General features: G+C 40.5%; 1 long non-coding RNA gene across 1 annotated transcript in view; it reads right to left on the bottom strand.

Moving 5' to 3' along the window:
* Positions 1-493: 493 nt before the first annotated feature.
* Positions 494-11,121, bottom strand: part of LOC127577653 (uncharacterized) — a 37,236-nt gene continuing 26,608 nt past the window's right edge. The window contains exons 3-5 of the long non-coding RNA XR_007957412.1: positions 5,927-6,065; positions 4,649-4,754; positions 494-673 (exon numbers count right to left, since the gene is read on the bottom strand). This is a non-coding gene — a long non-coding RNA (uncharacterized LOC127577653). The remainder of the gene's footprint in view (positions 674-4,648; positions 4,755-5,926; positions 6,066-11,121) is intronic.

Raw genomic sequence — 11,121 nt, 5'->3', positions numbered from 1 at the left:
CGACACCCGCTGGACTGACCAAGGTTTATCTCCTTCAACCCACCTCCAAAAAGCTGCTGGCAACAGCAACTTTGTCATAAGAAGATGAACCAGGAGTATATGTATTCAGTGGAAAGAGCACAAGAGATCTGGCAGCTCACTATCGTGACATACAAGGATTCTTCAACACAATCTAGGCCATCCACACCCAAACACCCAGGGGCCCACCTTGGTGAGAGGCAAGGACAGAGAGAGACAGTCTCTCCCGCTGAGAGGAACACTTCAAAGAACTTTGCCATTGGCATGAAACACTCTTGACTCCATTCCAAAGCAAACATCCAGGCCAGCTTCAAAAAGGCTACGTGCTGACTGAAAAACAAGGCTTTGGGTGCAGAAGCTATTCTTTCTGAAGTTCCAAAACTTGACAGATAGGTACTACAGTCATAAATACATACCCTCATCTCCTATGGGAAGAGAGGGATATGCCAGATGATCTCAAAACTATCTTCAAGAATGGAGACACATTCAACTGTGGTAACTTTGCAAGGGTCTCCCTGCTGTGTGCCACAGGGAGAGTCATTACCAGGTCCTTCTTAATCACCTCATCCCAGTGGCCAAAGGGCTGCTTTCTGAATTACAATGTGGATTCCGTCCATTTAGAGGTATAACGGACAAGACCATCACCGAGGATCATCTGCAAGAAGAGTGTAGAGAGAAAAGTGTCAACCACTAAATGATTTTTCTTTGACTCTGTCATTTGTGAAGGACTGTACAACATAGTCTGAAAATTAGGCTCCCTGCAGAGTTTCATCTCCACCTTTGGTATACTTAATGATTGCATACAAGCCGTGAAGTTAACCAGTGAGTCAAGAAAAGACCTAATCTCAGTGCAAATTAGTGTCAAGCAAAGCTACGTCATCAGCACAATCTATCTCACCACAATGCGGTACCTCATCTCCAACAAGCTCCACAGTCATGTGGCGCTAATCAGCACCTACACTCCAGTAATTTTCAAGCAGCAGCATGCAGGTGACACTTATGTATGTATGTGTTATAGAGTCAGAGTTATACAGCACAGAAACAGGCCCTTTGGCCCAAATCATTCCTGAAGATGCCCGTCTAATCTAATCCTATTTGCCTGCATTTGGCCCATATCCCTCCGAACCTTTTCCATCCTTGTACCTGTCCAAGTGTCTTTTGCAGCTTCCTCTGGCAGCTCATTCCATATGCTTACCACCCTGTGTGTGGAAAAAAAGTTGCCCCTCAGGTCCTTTTCAAATATTTCTCCTCTCACATTAAATCTATGCCCTCTAGTTTAAGACTACCCTACCCTGGAAAAAAAGACTGTGACCATCCACCAAATCCATGCCCCTCATGATTTTATATACCTCTATAATATCACTCGTAGGCTCCAGGGGAAAAAAGCCCCAGTCTCTCTTTATAACTCAAGTCCTCTAGTCCCAGTAACATCCTCATGAATCTTTTCTGCACCCTTTCCAGTTTAATATCTTTCCTTTAGCTGAATAGCAACCCTCTACCACCACCCTCTGAGTTCACCAAGCCAATTTTGTATCCAATTGGCTAGCTCACTCTGGATCCCGTGTGATCTCACCTTCCAGACGGGACATCATCAAATGCCTTGCTAAAGTCCATGTAGGTAACACCTACCATCCTGTCCCCATCAATCCTCTTTGTCACCTCTTCAAAACAAAAACAATCAAATTTGTGAGATGCGATTTCCCATGCACAAAGCCATATTGCCTTTCCAAATACAAGTAAATCCTGTCCTTCAGAATCCTCTCCAGTAACTTCCTCACCACTGATATTAGGCTCACCAACATGTAAATTCCCTGGCTTGTTCTGCAGCCCTTCTTAAGTAAAGGCACATTAGCCATCCTCCAGTCTTCTGGTACCTCATCTTTAGCCAAGGTTGATGAAAATATCTCTGCCAGGGCCCCTGCAATTTCTTACCTAGCTTCCCCCAATGTCCTAGGATATACTTGATCAGGTCCCTGGGATTTATCCATCTTCATATGTCTCAAGACCACCAGCACCTCCTCTGTTGTAATGTGGATATGTTCCAATACATTGCTATTAATTCCTTAGCCTCCATGACCTTCTTCAAAGTAAATACAGATGAGAAATATTCACTTAACAGCTCACCCATCTCCTGTGGCTCCACGCATGGATGGCCACATTGATCCTTAAGGGGATCTATTCTATCCCTAATTATCCTTTTATGATAGTAGAATCTCTTGGGATTCACCATTAACTTGCCTGCCAAAGCTATGTGATGTCCTCTTTTTATCCTCCTGATTTCCCTCTAATGTGTACTACTACATCTCTTGTACTCCTCAAGGGATTCAATTGATCTCAGTTGCCTATACCTGACCAGTGCCTCAATATCCCTCTTTAACCTGGGTCCCCTACTTCTGTCAGCCTTGCCTTTCACTCTAACAGAAAATATACTGTCCCTGAACTCTTCCTCTCTCACTTTTAAAGGCCACCCACTTACCTGCAAACAGCCTCTCCCAATTAACCTTTTGCAAGTTCCTGTCTAATGCCATCAAGATTAGGATATTAATTTGTCAACCAGTCCAATCTTCTTCCATAACCATTTTAAAATGAATAAAATTATGGTCACTGGTCCCAAAATGCTCCCCCATTGACACTTCAGTCACTTACCCAGTCTCATCTCCCAGTAGGAGGTTGAGTGTTGCCCCTCTCTACTAGGGCCATCTACATACTGTTTGAGAAAACTTTCCTGGGCACGTTTGACAAATTTTGCCCCATCCAAGCCCTTTGCACTATAGTAATCCCAATCAGTATGTGGGAAGTTGAAATCACTTACTACTATTACAACCCTATTATTCTTACAGCTATCTGAAATCTCCCTACATCCTCTAATTCCCATTGAATATTGGGGGACCTGTAATACAATCCCATCAAAATGATCATCCCCTTCTTATTTCTAAGTTTCACCTATATAACCTTAACTGGATGATCTCCCAAGAATATCCTCCAAGTACCACCGTGATGTTTTCCCTAATCAAAATCACAACTCCCCCTCCTCTCTTACCTCCACCTTCACCATGCTTGTAGCATCTGTACCCTGAAACATTGAGCTGCCAGTCCTGCCCCTCCCTCAACTATATTTCTGTTATGGCTATATTGTCCCAGTTCCATATACCAATCCAATGCTTGAATTCATCTGCCTTACCTGTCAGGCTTCTTGCATTAAAATAAATGCAGTTTAGTCTATTGGATCACCTTCACTCCCTGCAGGTCCCGTCAACTGAAATTGCTTGCTTTAATATTTATGTTTGCCTCAACTTGCCCATCTGCCACACTACTGCTTTGGGTCCCACCCAGACTAGTTGAAACCCTTCCGAGTAGCTCCGGCAAATCTCCCAACCAGGTTATTGGTCTCCTTCCATTCCAGGTGCAATCCATCCCTCTTGTACAGGTCACCTCTGTCCCAGAAGAGATTCTAATGGTCTAAGAACCCGAATCCTTCCCTCCTGCACCAGCTCCTCGGCCACACATTCATCTGCCCCATCCTCCTAATCCTACCCTCACTAGCACATGGCATCAGGAATAATCCAGAGATTATAGCCCTCGAGGTCCTGATTTTTAACCTTCTGCCTAACTCCCTGTATTCACCCTGCAAGATCTCATCTCTTTTTCTACCCATGTCCTTGGGTACCAATGTGTATGACCTCCAGCTGCTCACTCTCTCTCCTTTGAGAATATTCTGCAACTGCTTGGAGACATTCTTGACCCTGGCACCCAGGAGGCAACACACCATCCTGGAGTCTCGTTCCTGGCCACAGATCTCCCGTCTGTCCCCCAATCTAGTCTCCTATTACTGCAGTTCTCCTCGTCTCCACCCTCCTCTGCTGTGTTCAGAGGCCAAACTACAAGTCATCGTTGACTCATTCACTTAAACATAAAAGAGAATGGGCCTTATATTCAACATCTGCAAAACAAGTACAAATTATCCCACTGTACAACACTGACCTCTGAAAAATAACATCCACAACGAGACCCTTGAAAATGTGGATCAGTGTTCATATCTCAGGAACCACATCTCAATGAAGAGAGCTGTCAGTGATGAATTTCATTCTGGCCTTCAATGTGCCATCACAATAATTGGCCATCTGTGGACAAGGGTGTTTGAAGATCAAGACTTAAAACCTTGCACATAGCTCATGGTTCACAGGGCAGCTGTGATCCTTAACAATCTGTACACTTCTGAGATCTAAACTATCAAAACAGCAAACACCTTAAACAAGTGGAAAGATAACACCAATGCTCTCTCTGCAATATCTTCAAAATCCACTGTCAGGCCAGGTGAACCTTTCCAAGTCCAACGTTTTCAATACAGAGGCCCTGATTACACTTAGTTGACAACAATGGGCAGTCTTGTCATTTGCATCCCCAACACCAGACTCAATTCTGAGCTCTATCACAGCAGGTTACTGGGTGGACATAGGAAAAGGTTCAGGGATGTTCTCAAAGTCTCTTTCAAAAAAAAATAACATCCTCACTCATGGTGCGTAACTGCTCAAAACACAAGTGTATTCAGGATGGCATCGAGAACCTCAAGTCATTCATCTGAAGCACAAAGAAGCCTAGTGTTAATTGTGCCATGCCCCAAACGACTCACCTGCCTGTTACATCAGGTATCTTCTGCCTCATCTGTGAAAGAGTCTGCAGATCAATGCATTGGCTTCATCAGCTATTTCAATCATCCTTGATTCCCAAAGAACAGCCTAAGAAGAACAAATTCCATAAAATATCATGGGCATCAACCATTTCTTGGAAAAAACAAGTTTGAACAAATTCTGTTATAATTTGACAATGTGCTTTCAATCTGCAAGTTATGAGAGAAATTAAACACACCTACAGTGAATAGATCCCTTAAGGTTCTCAATGTTTAATTTATGCAAGAAAATCTTGTAATGGAAAATAAAGACGTTGGAAAGTAGAAATATAAGAAATACAATTACTGGGATTTTTGTCATTAAAGCAGTTTTGTTATACATACAGTATGCAGTCAAGTTACCAATTTCATTTTGAAAAAAATGATCAAATGAATTTTAGTTAAATTTCCGGTATTTTCTCTGAAGCTCACGGAGCTTATTGTTATGTTCAACAGACCCAAACATTTAAGCAAACTATGGAAGACAATGACATGAATGTAATGCATATTCCTGGTTCTAAATGGTTCCAAAGTAAGATAACAGGTTTTTAGCAACTGTTGTGTATGCCACAAGTGTGTTTGTTTGACAGGGTGAATAAATTAATATTCCCATGGCCTTCCAAAGTCATGACATGAATAAAAACTCAGTGATAAGAAAGACTTGAATATTTTAATAACATTAAAATCTTGCATGCAGATTCAAAATTTTTGGAAAGCATCAGCTCTGAGCATTAAGGTTATGGCAGAAATTAATGGTTACTTTTGACTAATTATCAATGCACCTGTAAGCTGTGCTGAGAGTAAAACAGACTGTTGCGTATGATTAAAGTGCAGTAATTGTGTTGCACACAAGAACAAATAAATCAGGCAGACTCACTTGACTAAACAAGGGAATTGTTTCCTGTTTTGGACTGTAAATCAAACCTGGTCACAGTGTTCCAAGAATACATGGAAGTGAAACAATGGATGGACAGCAAAACAAAATACGATTTATTTGGATTGGCTCTCAGCTTTTGTTGTGAAAATTTAGCAAGAATTAGCTAATACTCCAGAAATAGCTATTGGCCTAAAATATGACTGAAATCCATAGACCTTCAGAAACAAACTTGGTGGGAGCAGAAAATGACTGAATGAAGTTGACAGCTTTTCTGAAAGTAGTGCGATGGAGGAAGGTGAAAGATGTGAAGCAGAAACAGAAAGAAAGGAAAAAACAATCAATGCAAAATAATAATAACCTCTTACCTTCCTTGCCATCTTCTGGCCTTGGCATTAATCCTCTTTGAATACCACCACTTGGCAGAGTCTCTTCTCAGCGTAGACATCCAGTTAAAATGGCATCACAGACAGATCTGCATATTCAGGGAAAAGGCCCCTCTGGTTCCTGCCATGCAGCCATGGAACACTCAAATTTACAACTGACTACACAAATCTTACAGTGTTTAAGTTCAAAATTTAAGACAAATAATAAAAATTCACAACAAGAAAATATCAATTTGCAATACTATTTGATTATATTGTCCAAAAACAATTGTGTGCAAAAGAATTTAACTTGTATAAATTGTTCATTTTGTACTTTAATATTTAGTAATACCTTGTAAATGATTTGCTTCAAAGAATAAAACCATAACAAAATTTTAGATATTTCAGATTTTGAAAAATCTTATTACGCACAATCATTGCATCCAATTTACACCGGTGGAGCTGCACAAGTCTTTGGAAATTAATCTCTGCTGAAATCTTTTACTTCACTTGTTGCTTTGTAGCCATATCATAAATCTTCACAATTCACCTCTTGCTTCATTTCCACTTGTACTTGATTGACGGTTACCAGCACTGCTCGGATCTGAGAACTGACAGTTCATATTGCTGATGATCAGGAGATCTCAGATGGCAGCAATTGTCACTAAAGAACAAATGCAGTGAGATTTCTCTCTCTGGTATACTGGGAAAAGGTCAGCCATGGATAAAGCAGATTTTATATTGAGGAGATACCCAAACAATAAAGGTTTCACAATAAAATATTTTAAAAATGAGAAATGGCTTAAGGGAATGCAGGAGAATTGCTGCTTGTTGCCTATACTTCCATCCAAAAGATTTAAGGACTGATCTCAGATTCCAGCGACTGACAAGGATGGAAAAAGTAGGGAGGGGGTAATGTAATGTAATATGCTTTCCGCTCCATTCCCACTATGCTTCCACTGGCCACCATTTCATCTCTCAGGCTTCGGGTGAATTATACTCGCCTGTGAATACAGGACATCTCCTTTGCACCACCCAGGCAAAGCTTCCCCTGCAACATCCAGGAAGTCTGCTCTCTCCCCCAAGTTGAACTAATCCAGCTCAGCTTCAGTTCAGTAGCCAGCACCTGTTCCAGCTATAATGCATCGCCCCTTTAAGAAATGCAACTAGCTTTTGATGGTCACTAACTGTACAGTTCACCACTGAAGCATCCTGCCAATGATCTGTATGGTCAATGCAGGATGAATGCCTTAAGTGTAATAACTCAAAAACAGCGTAAAGTTGCTGTACTTCCTACATTCCATAAAATGTCTGCAAGTTTAATTCCACATCAGAATCCCCTTGCCCATTTTCAAGGATTATCTGACTTGGGTACAAAAAATATAATTAAAGCAACACAACTTCACAATTATCAGCAGCAGAAATCAAGCTCAAGAGGTTAAATGTAGCAGCAATTGAAGAAATATGCTATTATTAAAAATATAAGAAGTGTCCAGACTCATGCTTAAACAGATACTTAAACCCTTTGTGACTACAATGAAGGGGCCAAATGCATGTTCAAGGCAAAATTGGTCTCCCCTGAACATAGCTGTCAGAGCTGGTTGTAGTCTGCATGGAACCCAAGGGACCTTAGTCTCTGGTGGAGAAACTCTGGATATTATTCTGACTGTCCATCCCCATCTGATCCTTTAATTGCCTCATTCAGATCACCCTTTAATGCTTTATACTTACAGAAACACAATTCCTGTCTGTGCAACACATCTTTAATTTCTTTTTGCCTCAGCATCATTCTGGTGGCCATCAGTTATGTTGTCCTCAAAGTTTATGAATAAAACTTTATGATAGACCCCACTTCTAAGTGACTATTTTGTTATAATTATCAACAAGTATTTGCTTTAAATTTTATTATATCCTCTGATTTATCACAGCAGAGTGAATTTCAAGTTTCATGCAAAAGTCTATTGAAAGCAAGTGCAAACAGTTCAGTCTCCTTCAGATGTAAAAGCAATCTCTGCTCATTGCTTTTCTCTCTGAGTGTCAGCCTTTGCTGATGTGAAATCCCATGGGAGCTCATTCAGTTCAGGGTGGAATCCAAGGACATTCAGATAATGCTCAGAACCACTAAGAAATCAGGCAAGGCGCTTAAAAATTCGTCCATCATGCTGTCTAACCAGATAACATAATTGAACCCAATTCAATACTTTACAGGACAGATTTGCAGGAAGTTGTGAGGTGAACAGGAAATTTCTAAAGGACATGGATATGACTGGGCAGGGTAACGGAAGATGCAGGGAGGAAGTACACGTTGGGTGTAAGTTAAATTGCAAGTCGATGAACAAAGGAATCTAAGAGGTGCAAATGGAGAAGTCACTCAAAACTAGCTTGCAGGCATAAAAGTAATTAAAAAATTAGGGGAATGGGCCTGCATCCAGACATTTAGAATAGGAAAGCAAAATAAAATATAGGGGCCTAAAGATTTGAAAAACATTCTAGTGAGTAAAGAGAATATTCCAATACAGAATAAGCTGTATGTTAAATAGTGGACTCCAGTTCTAATATAATGCTTAAGATACACAGAATAATGAAGTGAAATAAGTTAATGAGCTTAACGCCATAAACTAGAGGGTAGTATTAACTGGATCCAGCAGCAACAAGTACCTTGATAACAAGGAATATGGCAGTTCAAATAAAAATGACTCAGCAACAACTTCTTATGGACAGTTCAAGACAGCTGCTTTCAGTATTGCTCTTGCTTACAAAATCAATTTTACAAGGCCCTCCTTAAAAAAATACTGCAACATTAGTAATCTTACAATCAAAAGTAACAATTCCTAAGCAAGTGAGTTTGGGAAGATAATGACAAACTTGCAATGTCCTAACAAATCCTCTTGGGAGGGAAATAAAGAGGTTCTGGCGATCTGTAAATCTTAAGTCTCATCATTTTCTTTCTTAAAATTCAAGTAAAAAATTCTCCTGATTTGTACTGGAGTTCATAGGCCACTCACAGGCGCTTGGCCATGACCACTGGCAGCTTTCTCTTATTTCCTTGTACCAAACACACCTCCTTCAATCTGCAGGACCTCCTCGGAGAACATGCACACGCGCACACACACAAATGGCGTCTCATTGAACAACAGCTCGTATATATCATGATACATCAGCACATAATACACACCTGTAAGAAACACCATCTTCACTAGATGACCTTCACCGTCCCATCCACCAACCCTACTCCACGCATCTCCGCACCCTACCCCGACCCATCCCCCATCCACTCGCAGGCCCAACCACTCACAAGAGTTAAAGCAACCCCCAGAATCTCTGTATTCACAATACAAAGATGTTTGCAACAGAAGCTGTTGATCAAGCTGACTAGACAGATTCATTACACAATGAAATACATGAGTCAGACCAGAGTCACATTGATTCCTCACACTTTCCAATTAATGGCTTGCTCTCGTAGGTCACCACCAATTCAAGCAGCTGCACCTTTGTAATTAGAGTTTACTCAAAACATGGCTCCTACTTCAACGTAAATTAGGTTCCACATGACAAGAAAAATGAGAGTTATGCCATCCTAACAGGTGCTATACAACTTGTTTGGTTACCGTCATTGTTTGAATTGTTGAAGTCAATTGGCCAATAGGCTAAGGTAGACTGTCAGTGGTGTTATTTGCCTGTAGTGATCAATGTGAAATATCTCATTATTTGGGAAACATTCATCACAATTAATTAAGACATCCAACATATTGCAACTGACCATAGCTGGTACGGACAATGCAACTAAAGTACACTACATTGGTTAAGATTAATAAATTCTAAACTGCTGTTTGATCTAATAAGACACCTACATACTTGTTACAAATTATTTTCTGCTAAAACTGTTAAGCCTTAAATTTTAAATAAAATTTGCATTCAAATTTGGAAATAGTTCCACTTGCAAATTATGTTCAAAAAGCAATTTATTCTCCTCCTGTTCCACTTATGACACCAGCAGAAAGAGGAAGTGTTATGATGGCTTTCACAACGTAGCTATTTTAAACAAGTTGGTTATTCAGTTTTCAAAACACTGTTATATTTGTACGTGTATATTTTGAAAGCTGCAAGACCGAGAAAACTAAAAAGTTACACTTGTTCTGTAATAGGTCCAACAGCAATTTCAAACTTCCAGTATTCTGAATAAATAAAAAAGGTATAATCATCAAATGCTGTCTTATAGTTTATACTTCGCTAGAGAAATAGCATTATAAAGCCACAGAAAATAAACTTTGAGTAAAAAGTGTCATTAGTTTATCAAGCTGTGATTATTTTACTGATTTGAATATTATGCTTTTGGTGAACCAAATGAATACTGCAAAATTAAATGTAAATCAATTAAAGTTAAGCTTTATATTTGCCCACATAGGCAAACTATATTGAGTATAGAGGAACAACTGCTTGAAATATATTGGAATTACAACATTCCTGATCAAACTGATAGACAAACAATTGTATAATTAATGCATCATACCATGGAGATTCTTGTGATCCTTGGGGTAGTGGTTCTCAAGGAGCTTTAATCCTTTTGCAAATACAACCTGGCACTACACCTAACCAACAAATTCTGCAGAAAACAAGAGGCAAGTACATATTGCAGAATCAGGAGAGAAGTTATGGCACAGCAGGTGGCCATTGGAGTAATCAAGTACATACTGGCCCTGTGTAAGCACGTTCCAGCTGTTGCCAGTTCCTGCCTTCTCTCCATGCCCTGTATTTTTTTTCCTTTCAAAAATTTCACCAGAACTGCTGATTTACACATACAGTTTTACCTGCCCGCCATCTCTTCCATGGACATACTTCTTCAAAGCCAAGGAAGAGGCAGGCATAGCTGGGGCCCATGTGAGTGCCCATGGCTACGCCCTTGGTCTGTAGAAAATGAGAGGAATCGAAAATGAAGTTGTTAAGGGCGAGGACAAGTTCAGCCAGGCAGAGGAGAGTGTTAGTGGAAGGGGACTGGTTCTGTCTCTGGTCAAGAAAGAAGTGGAGGGCAGGGAGGCCATCATGATGAGGAATGGAGGTATATAGGGACTGGATGTCCATGGTGAAGATGAGGTTGTGCATGCAGAGAATTTAAAGCTATGGAAGAGATGGAGAACGTGTGATGTGTCACGGATGTAGGTGGGAAGGGATTGACTGGGGGGGGGGGGTGCGGGGGGGTG

This window comes from Pristis pectinata, chromosome 1 (genome assembly GCF_009764475.1).
Source record: "Pristis pectinata isolate sPriPec2 chromosome 1, sPriPec2.1.pri, whole genome shotgun sequence".
Lineage (NCBI taxonomy): Eukaryota > Metazoa > Chordata > Chondrichthyes > Rhinopristiformes > Pristidae > Pristis > Pristis pectinata.
The sequence above is the reverse complement of the archived record's forward strand: the minus strand, read 5'-3'. Positions and strand labels throughout refer to the sequence as shown.